The sequence below is a fragment of the Lepidochelys kempii genome, chromosome 18 (assembly GCF_965140265.1).
Source record: "Lepidochelys kempii isolate rLepKem1 chromosome 18, rLepKem1.hap2, whole genome shotgun sequence".
Lineage (NCBI taxonomy): Eukaryota > Metazoa > Chordata > Testudines > Cheloniidae > Lepidochelys > Lepidochelys kempii.
Genome location: NC_133273.1, coordinates 22,017,473 through 22,032,560, shown reverse-complemented (window position 1 = coordinate 22,032,560; position 15,088 = coordinate 22,017,473). Strand labels below are relative to the sequence as shown.

The 15,088-nt window shown below is 44.1% G+C and overlaps 1 long non-coding RNA gene across 3 annotated transcripts in view; it reads right to left on the bottom strand.

Moving 5' to 3' along the window:
* Window positions 1–14,686, bottom strand: part of LOC140900108 (uncharacterized) — a 33,046-nt gene extending 18,360 nt beyond the window's left edge. The window contains exons 1-2 of one of the 3 annotated variants that reach the window (XR_012155559.1): window positions 14,507–14,686; window positions 14,182–14,397 (exon numbers count right to left, since the gene is read on the bottom strand). This is a non-coding gene — a long non-coding RNA (uncharacterized lncRNA). The other 2 variants (XR_012155560.1, XR_012155558.1) reach the window with 2 other exon arrangements.
* Between the last annotated feature and the right edge of the window lie 402 nt (window positions 14,687–15,088).

Sequence of the window (15,088 nt, the reverse complement as noted above, 5' to 3'; positions counted from 1 at the left end):
TCCATTTGGACTACTACATGGATAGGTCAAAATATGGAGTATTGTACGTGCCATATTTTATAAAATAGCTAATGATCTTTTTGGTGGTAGTTTTAAAAAGACTCCTCTATTGATAGACATCAGACACCAGCAGGGTCAGGGGAAGGGGGGACAATGCTTCCTTTCTAAGCAAATATGCCACTGCTGTGTCTAAGCTGGCTCCTTATTTTATCTCCTGCTGTCCCTTTGTAATGCAAACAATCAGGAGATGAATTTTTAATATACCCTGACAAGCCATAATGCTTCAGAACTACTTAGAAACTTCAGAGCATGTAAAAGCCATGTCTGAAAGGCAAGAGTGAAGACTTTGGTTGAGGCTTTCAAAGCAGTCTTTCTGATTTGGACACATGACCCATTAGAATTACTGGAATTAATGGAAGACATATCTCTAAATCCCCTAGATTACTTAAAAAATCTCAACCTCTGAGACAATTCCTGTCCAACATATACTGTACGCAAGCTGTGTAGAGACCAGTGTATATGCGCATGACATGTAGACACATATGCATAATATGACCTACAAACATAGGCCTAGATAAAAACTTTTCTACCAAAGTTACTTTAAACATTTCACCTGTGCCTTGTTTCTTATCAGCAGTAACTGTATAGCCTCATTTTTCTTGGTCCTCACTTTACCCTTCAGTTTGCTAGGGACTGAACCCAAGAACATCATGAGTTCCTGGGATCGAATGCACTGTGCACTCAGACTCAGGAGTGAGTTCCCCATAGCCCTGGGTCAAAGTTCCTTCCCCACTCTGAACTCTAGGGTACAGGTGTGGGGACCTTCATGAAAAACCCCCTAAGCTTATTTTTACCAGCTTAGGTTAAAACTTCCCCAAGGTACAAACTATTTTACCTTTTGCCCCTGGACTTTATTGCTGCCACCACCAAGCGTCTAACAAATATAACAGGGAAAGAGCCCGGTTGGAAACGTCTTTCCCCCAAAAATCCTCCCAAACCCTACACCCCCTTTCCTGGGGAAGGTTTGATAAAAATCCTCACCAATTTGCATAGGTGAACACAGACCCAAACTCTTGGATCTTAAGAACAATGAAAAAGCAATCAGTTTCTTAAAAGAAGAATTTTAACTGAAGAAAAAGTAAAAGAATCACCTCTGTAAAATCAGGATGGTAAATACCTTACAAGGTAATCAGATTCAAAACATAGAGAATCCCTCTAGGAAAAACCTTAAGTTACAAAAAGACACAAAAACAGTAAATTGGAATAAGTATGAACACAGTGGGGGTCTAACTAGCTAGGGGGAACACCTTGAACCTTACCCAGCAGGGAGCTAATAATTATAGGGAGTCTGCCCTGCTTGGGAGGCATGGTATGGTATCACAATATCAGAGCAAACATGATGACAGAGAACCTCCTGACGCAGAGCCTTTGTAAATGCTGTGGTGTTTCTCTAACCTCTTATTGACTTTGGCTTCCAGAATCAATTTTCTTTATTAGCTGATGAATCTCTTCAAAAGACTTTCTGTACTGAATCTAGATAAATTATTTAAGCAGTAAATTGTTTCTACTCCAACTGTGTTACAATGTGGTGATTTAATAGGATATAGCGCTAGGTTGAGGTTTAGGAACAAGGTCACCCTGAACGGAACATCTGAACATTAATAGGAACACTAATAAATGATACCTAAGGCCAAGAACTGGTATACAACAGAGGCAATTAATAGGAAATAGGTTTGCAGCAGAATACTCGGATCTGGCAGCACGTCTAAGAGGAAGAAGTCGTAGGAGACCATGGCATTAATTATTTATGCAAGTGAGTAGCTGTGTTTGAAAGAAGAGTGCAACATTTGAACTGGACAAGATGTGGTATTGTGGTAAATGATTGTACTCTGTCTATTTCATACCTGGTGAAAGCTGAGCTGCCATCCATGTCTGTGGAACATATCTAATGTATCTATGTGACCTTGTGGTCTTACCCTGAGACTCCCAGAGAAACAGAATCTAAAGTGTTCCAGTGAAGGGAACATTAGAGCATGGTCAGCAATTCAAGCAACAGTAACAATGGTCCTCAAAGACATTAACCACTAACGGCATCACCCTGCTATATATCCACGTACTCAGGAGAACAGCACAGCTTCAAAACAAAGGGGTAGCTACTGGACACAGGCACACACGGGATCTCTCATCAGCAGTGATAGTGATATCCATCTATGGGCCTGATTCTCATTTCATTTATGCCCCGTGACTCCATTGATTTCAGTAGAATTACTTTTGATTTACACTGGTTCCACTTGTCATGGGCTGAGAAGCTTCAGAGCGAAAATTCTAATATGAGAGAATTCTGCTTCTGAGAGTAATGTTGGCCTAACAGGTCATAGCATTTGAATCCACGTTGATAGCTCACAATGGGAAATAATTGCACTAAATGGCAACTGAAGTGCATGGAGACCCAGAAAGGACTGCTAGCTACAGAAACACCATTATTCGTACCAAGAACATTATTACACACTTCTGTGCTAAAATCCTAAAAACAAAGGGCCACGTTCTTTCTCAATAGCCCATTTCAGAGATCAAAAGGCTAATAGATGTTTTCAGCAAAACAAAATACCATGCAGAATTTAATTTTTCCTAACTTGGCATTTGATTCTTTGTAAACTCAAGTTAAACCTCCGATTTAAAGAGCTGTTTTGACCCTATGGAAGGAATGCAACAATCCCTCTACATGAGGGTAGAAGTCAGTTGAATAAGGGATCTTGATTGATGTCTTGCTTGAGCTCATCCTTTCCCAAACATGCTGGTCTGTATACATGTGAGACAGGAGCTGACAAAGGGCCTACTAAATGTTCCTGCTCTTGGACGGCCAGTATTTTAACACGAGTCAAATTGGTTGTAGTAAATGTAAATTTACTGATTGTAAGTGTGCTGGATCAGAGTCTGTAGTCAGTAACAATTGCTCCGCGCTGCTTTGGTAGTGCAAAGCAGGCGGAAATGCTGTGCCTACTGCTTTTCAAGATGACCGTTATTATTTCAATTTTTCCTCGTGCTCCCCCTGGCTTTTTGCTGTACCCATCTGTTTTCTTTTGTCTTCTGCTCACAAGCTAAACTCCTCTGTGGTTTTGTTCTGTGATTGTATGGTGCCAGCACAATGGGCTCTTGGTCTTTGAGTGAGAACCCTAGGCACTGCCATAGTACAAATATATTAATCATAATAATAGCAAGGACATTCCCAAGTGCCATGTGGAGGCAAAAGGCCTGATTCTCATTTGCACTAAGGACCTTTTACGCCAGTTTAAAGGGACCTTAAAGTGGATGTAACTGGACAGCTCTTTTACACTGCCAGAGACTAAGTGTAAATGAAAATCAGGCCCCAAGTGTTTTGAGCTGACTAGTTAGTGGCACGGTAAATTGTTGTATAGATGGAGCCTAATTATGTAGGGGAAATAGTGAGACCAACTCTGTGTGAATTGGTGTCAAATGGACAAAGAAATCAAATTGCAAAAAACCTATTCCCCTGTTTTTTAGCTACTTCTTTGAGTTCCAGTAACTGAAACCTCTGGATTAAAGCTGAAGGTAGCAGCAATATGTTCCACATAATACAAATGAAGAATGGCCTTTTGGGCTCTTGGGAAATCATTTTTGAGTCCTTAAACTGGGAGAAGTTTGAGCACCTCATCTTACACAGCCCCTGGCTCCCTAAGTATGGAGAGTCTGTGACTTTCTAATTGAGGGAAATAGCAAGTGTGCTCTACGCTCTTCCTAAATGAGGGCTATGCACTTGGCTGAATTTATGATGGCACTTTTGTTTTGCATTTTGGGATTAATGTAAATATATTGACTTGTATCCGCAACAGGGCTGCTTCAGAGAACTCTGCTTGCCCTTGGCAGAGGGGATAAGCTGCAGGCAGCAGTGTCGATTCATTAATTCATTTCTCGCATACTTGTTTTCTCTATCTAGTGAATTACTGTGTTTTTCTCAGACTGAATAACTAATACCTTATTGATTAAAGCATTTAAATATTTACACTTACCTTTCCTGGGTGCCTGTGCCCTGCCTTTTCTATTAACCGTTTCAGATCTCAAATGACATTTTTATTCCTTTCTCTATACAATACAATTATATACAATCATCTACCTTTTTACATGTAGCTATCATGTCACTACTTAAGGCAGTAGTGTGGTCTAGTGGTTAAGAGTGGGAAGCTGGAAGTCAGGAAATCTGTTTTTTATTCACCTCTGTCGCTCACTTTTTTTCCTCTCTTGGACAAGCCACTTAATATTTCTGTAAAAAGAACAGGAGGACTTGTGGCACCTTAGAGACTAACACATTTATTTAAGTATAAGCTTTCGTGTACTGTATGTTCCATATAGCACTAAATGTTCCATTCTATGCATCCAATGAGGTGGGCTGCAGCCCACGAAAGCTCATGCTCAAATAAATTGGTTAGTCTCTAAGATGCCACAAGTCCTCCTGTTCTTTTTGCAGATACAGACTAACACGGCTGCTACTCTGAAACCTGTCACTTAATATTTCTGTGTCTCCATTTATTAAATGATACTTAGGTTGCTCTGCACTTATCAGATGCGTCAATATAACATTTCACTTGGGGGTGTGATTTTTTACCAAGGTAGTTATACCTGTAAAAGCCCCAGTGTAGATGCAGTTATTACCAGTGTAAAGGTGACCTAGAGTGATGTAATTATTCCCCTTCCCAGATGGGAACAGCTATATCTGTATAAAGTAACTTTATGCCATTATAATTATATCCATACTAAGATACTAGAACTATACTGGATTAGTTAAGGCAGTTCTACATGGCTAGTGTAGATAAGTCCTTATCTGAAGGTGGTTTATAAGGCTATTATTACCACCACCAGAGATTATTAATTAATTATTGTGGGTATTATGACACTAGCATAAAAATGATTCTGTAATCTGGGGCTGCGCTCTCCTGAGAGTGAATTTGGACCATGTGATGGACTGAAATTAAAGGCCCAGGTGAAGTTTTAGTGCTCGTTCTGGATCTGTGTGTTACTTTCTCAAGTAAAAAAGGAAGTTTATGGGCTGGATAATAGAAACCCTGGCAGTGTCACTTCATAACTCTTTATGTAAATTGCATGTAAATGAGCTCAACCTGGTTCCAGTAATCAGCTATGAATAGAAAATTCAAAGAACACAGCCAAACAAAACAGAATATAGATCTTTGGGCGGGAGAGAGGGGGGGTAAATCTAATGTTTTAAGTAACCCCTCTGCTCCTGGGAGCATTCTCACCCATTTATTTTATTGGTCATTCTCTGTAAGTCTTTTCATATTACTCAAGCATCCGGTGTACGTGGAGAGGAGTAGGGGTCCGGTGTGTGAATGTGGAAGGATTATTTGGGATACTAGGAAGAGGAAGAGGTATGTGTTATGGAGTTGAATGTGTTGGTTGTTTGGAGCAAAGGCACATGTGCTGTGGCAGAGTCTGTGTGGGTAGGTAGAAGTGAATGAAAATTTAGCCCTAAGTGCTTTGCTTTGTGCTAGTGGATCTGTGTCTTGTGGGGGTGTTCTGTGTGTGGAGCAGGGAGTTCTGTGTGTGGGGGGGTACGTAGTGGGTGCAGAGCGTGTGTGTTATTAGGGTGTTTTGCAGTGGGGTGTATGGTATGGGGAGGGCATGCGATGTGCACGTAGGGTGGGTGCAATGGGTTGTATGATGTGGCCTGTGGATGTGCCATGTGTTATGTAGGGTGGGTGTGTCGGGGGGTGTGCTGGGCAAAGCACACTTTCCTTGTAACTTTGCTTGCCGTTGCTAGAGCAATAAAGGGGGCAGGGACAGGGGGGGCAAAGAGAGAAGGATGAAGGGTCTGGGAGCAAGAGCAGGGGAGCTCACTTCTGAGTGCCTTTCCTATCAGCTGCTGCTAAGGGCAACCAGCCCCTTCTGCTCTTCCTGCCAGAAGGAATTAACCATGGGGAGAGGAAACCCTCGAATGACACAGCACAGCAGCCACATGCCCTTGTATGTGCCTGTCCCAGGGCAGCCGGTCCCTGTGGACAGAGGAAGCCCAGCACCCCTGGACCAGAGCAGGTGGGCCCAATCCAGCCGATTAAAGAGAGCTGGGCTACACCTGGCCTATAAAGGGCTGCTCGTGGGCAGATGGGGGAAGGAGACAGGCTGTGCCCTAGGGAGGGAAAGCCACCCCAGAGCAGAGCTAGCTCCTGTGCTGGGTTCCAGGAGCAAGGGACGACTCAGCCCCAGGGGGGGAGCAGAGCTGACTGAAAGTGGGAAGCTGCAGGGAGCAGACAAAGTGCAAAGGCCCCTGGGAGGGGTGGCCCTGAAGCCTGAGGCTAAGGATTGAGTTAGTGAGGCAGTACATGCTTTGCAGCTGGGGCAGAAGCCTGGCCCAATGACAGTGCCTCCTTCCTCATTGTCTTAAAGCCTCATCAGTGGACTATAACAACCTCCCCAGCCCTTCATGCAATTACCCAGGGCCTGACAGCGGAAGCAGAGCCCCACAGGGAGCATTCCTCTATGCAGGGGCTCTAGATTAATGAGACATTCTGGCTGCAGACTGCAAGGCAGATATGGCATCTCTGGCAGGGGGTGCGATGGGCCTGCTTTACCCCCTTCCCTGGGGAACCTCAGGGGTATGGAAATGCCTGGTTCCGTTTTTGCACAGAGAAGGTCCCACCCTCTGTGTGGACAGCATGGGGGATGTGACCAAGATGAACATAAGAACAGACGAGTGGCCATAAGGGATCACACCAATGCTCCATCTAGCCCAGTGTCCTGTCTCTGCCAGAGGCTGCTGCCAGGTGCTTCAGGGGGAATGAATAGAACAGGGCAATTTCCAGTGATCCATCCCCTGTCGTCCAGCCCCAGCTTCTGGCAGTTGGAGGTTTAGGGATGGCTCATTTGTTACCAGCTTTTGTGCTGAACTCATTGAGGCTCTCTCCATGTAACCTCTGGAGTGTTTTTCCCCCGCTCCCATTTTCACACTTCCTAGCCAGGTGCACGAACAGGCTCCAATACGGACTCCCAGCATTGTCCCCCAGGCAGCATCACAAGCCGGCACTGCACTTTCCAGCAGGAATGCTTCATTTGGCAGGCATCCCACTTTCCACACGCAGCACAGCGCATGCCAGACATTCGTCCAGGCTCAGATTCTGCTCATCCCTCAGGCACTGGAGACTAATACACACAAGGACCCCCTGCATGCCTGTTACACGCCCCCACCCTACTTGGAGCTTGTTATCCCTAAGTAGAAGGCTGGCCCCAGGCTCAAGTCCCTGCTTTGGTACAAGCTTCCCTTGGGCAAGTCTCTTATTTTCTCTGGACCTCAGTTCCCCATATGTACAATGGGGCTAGTGCTTCCCTGCCTCTTCAGGGGTTGTGAGGGTAAAGATGGTGAGGTGCTCAGATGCTGTGGTAGTGGGGAGCATGTAGATGCCCGAGGCTGTCTTGTGGTCCCTTCCCCCCAAATGTGACACTTTCTATCCTCTGGTCCTTTCCTCCTGATGAAATGTTTCAGGGTAAATATTCCTAGTCCTGCTCTGAGGCCCATAGGGATCCAATACACCCTCCCTCTCTGGTGACCACCTGTGAATATTCACAGTGTGAAACATCCCTCTAAATATTACCCATGTTAGGGGGAAGGAGGACCAGTGGACTATCCTGAGGATAGACATACAGTTTAATCCTCACCCACTACTCTGAACTGGCTCAGCATAGACCTTTGTGAGTCAGTTTTGCCTCCTCACTTTCAGATGTCATCTGCCCCCGCTGAGGACGTATAACACCTGTAGTTTAAAAATATGGAAAGATGCTGGCTCAAGAGCTCTTTTAAAGGGCTGAAATACCAACTATAAGGACTCTAGGTGCGTGGGCTCTGTTGCTTAGCAGTATGTGTGGCTTTGTTTGTGCATGCACGCCCAGGAGAGTTAAAAGAGGAAACAGATTGCAAAGATTCCAGAAAAAGTGATATTATGAGAATACATAGAAATGACGTACTGTCAAGATCAGGAGGGGGAAGCTCAAGTGATGGAGACACACAATTAAGAGATGTAACAAGCAGTGAATGACAAACATATCCCATGTCAATAGGATTCCTGAATCTTTATACTTCTCCTTTCTATCCATTCCCTTCCACAGCTTCAGCACCAGCTTGCCTCCTGTACTTCACTTGATTTCATTGCAGGCACTATGTTAAAGACAGTAATCTTAGGCTGAAGACCACCCCAGTGACTTATGTGAATTTTGGTTAGTTCTTTCCTGTACATTTCCCAAACAAGTGGGCAACCTAAGCCGCAGAGAACTGGGAGTGCCTTCAGAGCCAGTATAGAAGCTGTAAGCCCCGCCAACCCCAAATACATTTTTTATTATTATTATTTCAAGCTCAGACCTGTAAGGCCTACAGAGTCTTTCAGGCCTGGACCTTGTGCAGCTCCTTGGCTCGACTAAAATGTAGTTTTCTGAGCAAAACCCACCTTTCCTTCAGATTCAGCTGTTATGTGCTGTGGATTCATATTCACGACCAATATAATCTGGCATGCTATACTCATTTTTCATAAGTGTTTAGCAAACAAAACATTTTTAAAAACCCAGCCAAGTGAGGCCAACAAGATTTCTCTGTAAATAAGATGCACAACCCTAATTATCACTTTAGGGGAAAGCAGTGCAAGCTACCTGACTCATCAAAACCCCAGCCTATCGTGGGTTTCAAATCAAACTGGTTCAGAGGTTATCCATCTGGATATCTGGCAAGTAAGATTTGCCAACAGAGGAAAGCTGAATATTTCCAGCACTAACACTTTGGATTTCGATGTTATGGGAAATAACAAAAGTCTATTTTCTATTAGACCTTTTACTAAAAGCAAGTGCATTTCGCATGACCTTCAACTGCTTATTCAATTAACCTTGAAATAGACAGTATAGCTGTTGCCAGGTTATTTTGTAGAGATCTTGATCAAAAAAGCAGTGAAGATACATGCAACTTATAAACAGAAGACATATCCTGATCTCATCAAGGGGTTTGTATGCCTTAATCCCTTATCACAAATAGCAGGGGTATAAATTCATCAGTACTGGTGATACATATAATCTTGCAAGTTTCAGCCATTTGTTAATTAACAATAGGCCTCCATGAGCAGTCAGCAGCTGGGTTCCTGCTCTCATTGCTTTAAATTCTTCCTTCCTGATTTTTTGTTTAATGTTTGCACATGCGCTGAAGGGCTCTTTCACTGCAAAGTCCCCTAGAGGGTTTCAGATGCATCTATTTTCAACTAGCAGCTTCTCAGAGCTGTTTCACTCACCACGGTTTAGAGAAAGCGGCAAGACACATGCCAAGGCAAAACTTTATGAAGTGAATAAAGGACCCTACCTGCCCTGGAAGCAGCAGAGGTTAGCAATTAACTTGAATTGAAGGACTAAATTTAAAAGTATCTCTATATATCTAGTTGTATCATTCAAAACCAATTTATATGACAACAACCACTCAGACATGCCAGCAGCAGCTTTGAGTGCGTGTTCATCAGCTAGGCTGCTTGGGAGATCACGGCCAGTGATTGCCATGTCACTGTCACTTCTGGGCCCACTCGGAAACCAGAGTGACAGAGACTGAATGATCAGAAATAAATGTCAAACAATGGGGAGTCACCGTGGGGTTTTCAAAAGAGAGGGCCAGGTGTGCCATAGGTTCCTGGGGGAAAAGATATTCAGCACCCAACTGTTGTTTTTTTTTAAAGAAGCTAGGTATTTAAAGCTCTTGAATTTGGAAAAGCAGCAGAGTAATGAAGTGCTCCCTCAGAGTATACGTCTCTGTGCTCATTTGAGAGACAGTGAAAGCCTTTATCACTATTGTTATTTATTATGTATGGCTTTTTATAGCACCACCCACAAGCAAGGCCTTGCTACAAAAACTAAGTTAGTTAAGGAAACTAAAACAAAACAGAGGCTCCGTGAAGAAAAAGGGGTTCTGATTGGAGAGGGTGCAGAAAAGAGCCATACAATGATTTGAGGGCTGGAGAAAGTGCCTCACAAGGAAAGATAAAGAGCTCAATTTGTTTTTCTTATCAAAAAGAAGATAAGAGATGTGGCTATGTTGCGATATACAAGTACCATTAGGGGGTGAAAACACGGCATACAAAAGGGTTCCTTAATCTGGTAAAAAAAAGGCAAAGCAAGAACCAGTGTCTGCAAGTCGTAGCCATGTTCAAATTAGAAATGAGACCCAAAATTTTAACCATAAGGGTGATTGACCATTGGAACCAATTCCCAAAGGAAGTGGTGGATTCACGACCTCATCATGTGGTCAGATCCAGACTGGTTACCTGTCTAGAAGATAGGATTTAGTCACACACAAATTACTTGGCTCAATACAGGGGTAACTGGGTGAAATTTTCTGGCCTGTGTTATACAGGAGGCTAGACTAGATGTTCTAATGGGTCCTTCTGGCCTTAGCATCTGTGACTCTATGAACCTATTTCTATCTTAAAATAAAGAGCTTGATTCCCACAACATCTGCACTGGATTCTACCAGCACAGACCGTCATACAAGGACCCTGGCAAGGGACGTCCACCCTGAGAGAAAGGGGGCCTCAGCAGCCGAAGATACCCATAAACCTTGCACTGCCCTCGTCCCAAAAGTGGGCAGAAAAGTACATCCACTGGGCAGTCTCTGCCAGCAGGGGCTCTGGATGTAACTCCAAGCTGCCCCACCCTGGCAGGTCCCCCAGGGAGAGGGACAATGCAAAAGCAGGACAACCCACTCCTTTGGGACCAGCTGCTACTGCTGGAAGTCTGCTAAGGATGGAAAGTGTGCCTGCAAGGAGGCAGGTCATGGGTCTAGAGGGGTCAATTCACACAGCACTGAAATGCAGCTCCCACTGGGGTACAGCTGAGTGTTCACACAGTGCAGCTATGGCATACGTCAGCTTCGGGCAAGGAGTGAAGAAATGTGCTGTAGCCAATAAGGGAACGTCTACACAGTGAACCGCCCAGCCATGTCGACAGACTCGGATAGCAAGGCTTGTGCTACCAGTGCAGCTGGTGCTTTGAACCTAGCTGTGCAGACAAACCCCAAGGGTCCGACTTTCAGAGCTGATATGCACCTGCAGTCACTATTAATCATCAGCAGCAGGCTTAGCTCTTACCTAACACCGAGCGGCTCTCCAAGCCCTTTACAAAGGAGGTCACGCTCATTATCCCCATTTTACAGAGGGCAAACTAAAGCTAGTTATTTTGGGCCCGATTGTGTAAAGGGCTGAGCACTGACGATTCCAGCTGAGACTGCAGGGGGATTTTAGAGAGGCAGAATAAAATAACCTGCACTGGGACTTTTCCAGGGCAATGGAGTCAGCACCACAGCTCATGAGAAATGCTGGAGATGGCTGTAAACCATCAGGCTTTGTGCATTGGCATCTTTATCCCACCCAGAAAGACAGCACCACATTGCATCCCAACTGAGACACTGGGCCAACAGCAAGGATCCAGTGCTGTCACTGGAGGTCTCCTCCTGAAGGTCTCTCCTCCAAGGACTGATTCAATCCAGCTTGGTATATACGTTTGGGGGTTTGTGCAATTCCGAAAGCCTGAATTCTCACCTCTGCTCTGCCTGAATTTAAGGAGGATTTTTCATCACCACTGAGACAGTATGAAAAATGTTTCACACTGAAGATGAAAGCAAAGAATGTTGCTCATCTGAGGACTTGGATAATACGAAGTGATTTTCCATTCTGACTGGAATTTGGCTGCTATTTCAGTTCTCTGGACTCACAGTAGTGGGAAGGCAAACCGTTGAAAACAAATGAACTCATTAAAAGAAAGAGAGAGATACGCAACAATTAACTGAAATTCTCAAGAATGAAATTATCACAAAAATAATTTGGGTTTTGCAATCTCAGTTGCATTTTTTGCTGATCCTGTGTTCAAGCACTCCTGTATCATTTACTCACTGTACAAACCTTAATTGTAATGGTTGGATGTGATCCAAAATCCATGATGTAGAAATGATAAGTAACTGGGTGCACAAATTAGAACAATTATATCTAAATCAAATTCAATTCATCATGTAATCACAAAGATCAACATACCAAAGGGCACCTGTAGTACATTAAAAGCCTGGGAGATAACAATTGAACAAGGTTCCCTACGAGTGTGACTGGAGATGAAAAAAGTGAATGATTGATGGATTGATTGCAGAGTTTGGCAGAGCTCTGGGAACTCTGAAAAAATGTGAACTTTCATTTTACCTGTAGGAAAGCTTTTCGCAACCTAAAATTCCTTTCAGCATACATGAGATGAATCGACAAGCATTCTGCTGAGACTGCCGTCCCATCATTTTGGCAGCTGGCAGATAGAACCCTGCTCCAGCCTACTTCTACCCCCTTACTAGGAAGCTTGTTGAGAAGTGCAATACTTTGGGCTGCCTGTCATCTTTCCTAACGAAGAAGCAGCCTGCTGCGTGAAGGGGACTATATCTAGATGCATATCCAGGGGTGGAAAATGATCGGCTGCTCCATCAAGATGGCACAACATTGCAATTCCATGAAAGGAAAAGTGACTCCGAAGGTGATGAATATGAACACAAAAGTCAAATGGGGGAGAAACTTCATATACTCGTGCTGAGCTGACGCTCTTCATGTCTGTCAGCTTTGCGCTTCATTTGGTAGCTGCATTCAAGTTTCTCGCCATTATCCCCAGGGACTCACCGGAACTCACTTACTTTTTGGATTTTTTAAAAATGTTTTTACAGTATTTTTATTTTAAAAACATAAAAGGAAAGAAAGTGGAAATTAGTGGTGTCCAGGCGTCCATTAAGTGAATTCTTCTTACCTTTTGCCTTGGCTTCTGTGATACCTAACAAAACCCCTTCTCTGCCCCACTGCATTTAAAGAGTTGGTTTGAATTCCAACTCTCAGCCACAGACCCTTATTCAAAACCCTGTCCCACCTTTAATTGCAACAAAAACAATGATTCAGCCAAGTGAACAGCAACATGTGAGGAGGGTTCATGTCACTGAGCACTGTCACATAGGGTGGAAATTCTGGGGTCAAGGGACACCTCCCCACTATTCCACAGGCAAACAATTGTCAAATCTGATTTTTATTTTTATTTAAATTTGTTGGTGCTTGTAAAAATGCAAGGGGCTCATTGTGCTGTCAAGAGCCAGGAACAGTGCACCAGAGACATTGAGCTTTGGCACACTGGAAATGAGCTGTTGTCACGAAACTGAAGTGGAACTCGTGCACATGGAACTCGTGATTTCAGATGCCACCATTTTTAGAGGCCCAATTTAAGATGTCTGACAGGGAGCTGATTGTCAGAGGGCAAGTGCTCAGCACTTTCTGAAAATCAGACCCCTTCATCAGACTCCTTCATGGTGTTTCAAGCAGCTGGGCACTGCAAAATCAATAGACGCTTTTGAAAATCTTAGCCTACGTGCATGAGGCACCCTCTGTTGTTATTTCTCAAACTGCCCTGAGTGAATTCCCAGGGTCTACTGTGTCTCCACCAGTTTTGATAGGGAGGGTGTCACCCAAAAGCTAGAGACTTCCACCTGTGCTAACAGGGCTTGGGGGGTTGTCTATGTAAATCGGGGTTCTATTGCCCTTCAAAATGTGTGTCCAGTTCCCACTCACGTGCCCCGCTGACTCAGTGCATTCGACCCAATAGGATTACTACATGCAAATTAATGAAACACAAAGAATTGAGGCCTCTTCCAGTATCACATCCGATTAGTTTGCCTATTTACATGGGATTGGCTGGGGGGATTGACAGGTAATGTCACAATGCCACCACCAGCCATGAGCTGCTCATACTACAGTGGCTAGGGGGAGATGAGACAGCACGCGCCTTTTGGTTCAGAAATAAAAGATCTTCCTTTATGTTAATACACAGCCGGGATCAAAGTTCCATCACATTGTGAAGAATCAAATTAGAGCAGTTCTAGAGACATAGCAGAAGGTAAACAAGTAATGTGCTGTAGGGCTTACTCAGTATGCAAAAGCTCTTTTATTTCCCCTTAACCAGTAACCACATTCTGTTTGATCAATGCACAAGAAAGCATCTTTGCTCTGGGGCACAAAACAAGTGGCATATAGTAAAGGCGAGGCAATATTTATCACAGTTAAAGATAAGCAAAACTGCCTTCTGTAGTTTAAGCCATTAATAAGAGCTACATCCAGTGTTTTGCTATAGGGTACTTACCTGACTGTTGATTTGCTGTTTTGTATGTGCTTTTTTTCTTCTCTTTCTTTCTTTCTTTCTTTCTTTCTTTCTTTTTTTTTTTGTCAATCTCCGTGCTGCCATTAGAAGTTTATTGGATTCTTGTGTTTAAAATTGCAAGCAGGTACTTTGAATGAGTGTTAGTTCTTTAAATATATGCTGTATCTTCATGTGTCATGCAGCCAAGCACATCAGAAGCTGCAAAGTAACAGGCAATTACTGCTCTTGAACAGACAAGGCACTCACTAAAAGAATGTGCTGCATCTTAAATTATCCATAAACTCTCTAATCGTGCTTCTATTAATACCTGATTTCTGGCACGTGCCTAATTATCATGTTCCTTGTCAAACTGCCACCTTCCTCTGACGAGTAAGTGCCTGTGCCGAGGAGAAGAGGGCAGGCAAAACTGTGAAACTGAAATCTGTTCAGTAAACTTGCAGCGAGGCTGCTTGAAGGCCTGCGTGGTTGTTGAGCAATGCGAACCACGCTGTGTTCCTGTGCCACAGCCTTCGCTGCAGGGTGCGTCGGGGGCGACCGCACGGGAATTTTTGTCTCCACAGAACTAGAAAAGCGTTTTTGCAGCAGCAGTGCTGAGCTGAGCTCACACGCAGAGCAAACCAGGCTTTCCTCGGGGCCACCTCTCAGCACTCTCTTGCCTGGCCTCCAGTGCCTCCCCCATTATCACACAGCATGTCATTTTGCATTCCCCTCTAAGGGTTTACTTCGGAGAGGAATTGTTTGGAAGCATCACAGAGAGGGTAGTGAGAAGCGACACCATGCTGGCCTGTCCAATTCACCATGGCTTCCCCTTGCGCTCTTTGGCAGGAGCCAGCCTCTCTCTCTCTCTCTCTCTCTTTCTCTCCAGAAAATAATAAGGGGCTATCCCTGG